This window comes from Cynoglossus semilaevis, chromosome W (assembly GCF_000523025.1).
Source record: "Cynoglossus semilaevis isolate Cse_v1.0 chromosome W, Cse_v1.0, whole genome shotgun sequence".
NCBI lineage: Eukaryota > Metazoa > Chordata > Actinopteri > Pleuronectiformes > Cynoglossidae > Cynoglossus > Cynoglossus semilaevis.
In genome coordinates, this window is record NC_024327.1 from 7045556 (window position 1) to 7046908 (window position 1353).

Consider the following 1353-nt stretch of genomic DNA (forward strand, 5'->3'; position numbering starts at 1 on the left):
GGGGGGGGGGGGGGGAGCAGAAATTAAATATAAGTGTAGAAAAAAAGAGAACAGGAGTGCATGACAGAGAAGAAGAAGAAAACAGCTTGAAATACTGACACTGCTCATGTGTTGAGGTCTGTGGCTGCCTCCGCTGCTACTGCTCCCTCTGCAGTACATCTATATACAGTAGATATATATATATGAACTTGCGTGAATTGAGTCCTTGTGGGATTTTTTTATTATTAAATTGTTGCATTAATCCTGCGTACATGCTCATGGCATGAGAAAGAATGTCAGAAATTCCAATTCTCTTAGTCGTCATTCACATCAAGAAAATTAGACCACAGCTCTGAAGGAAAGCTGTCAGTGTGAACTGGGATGAGAGGAAATCATTACAGGAAAAACCCTGTTGACTGTGGAGTGATTTACTTTGTAAATGCAGTAAGAAAAGCAACACTGCCACAGTCAATTAAAGACACACAACAAGTGTTTAGACCACAGTGGGACTACAGTGGCCTGTGCTGCTCTACTTTGTAACCCTGAGTCACAGGGGTCGCTCGGAAATACGACTTTTCTTTTTCATTTTAATCTATGGCCATATGGCTCCCAAGAGAGGAACAGAGTTCGGGGGGGAGAATGGAATGAGACATGGGCTGCATGTAGGTCAGTGAGTGACTATACCTTTAAAGAAGGTGGATGGATAGTACATCTCCTGATTGGTCTTCAGCTGTAAGGTATGAAGCTGGTGATAGGCTGTGGCAGTTATATAAAGTTTGTTACATCATACTAGCAGGAAATACTGCAACACTTATCACTGCTCTAATACACGGTCAGTACGTTTTGTTACGTGAACGTACTGCAGGAGTTGAGGTACCATTGCATCCAGTGGAGGTTTCAACTTTTGCTCAGATTTGTCAGAGAAGCCTCACCGAATGCCTGGCAGAAGATAACTCTGTCGCTGACTAACTGACTGACACAATTATCAAATTGATTGCATGGGACTGTAGACTGATTATTATTGTTGAGGATGTCGACTTCACCAAGTTAGACTATGACAGAATACACAGAAAATCTTTGAAATCTTTCAGTTAAAGTGAACAAAATTAATTTAACAAATAAAATAAAACTAATTGAAAAATATTGAAACACAAGTGCAGAGCCGAATTAATAAATGTTGTGAACACATTGGATTCTCAAGGTCAAAGACAGAAGAAGAAAAGGAGGACGTTTGGTTAGGAGAAAAAGAGAAAAGAGGATAAATAGAAGTGTTGGTCTGAAGTTTGGAACTCTGAATGTAGGTACAATGACAGGGAAAAGTAGAGAACTAGCTGATGTGATGGAGAGAAGAAGAGTAGACATTTTGTGTGTGCA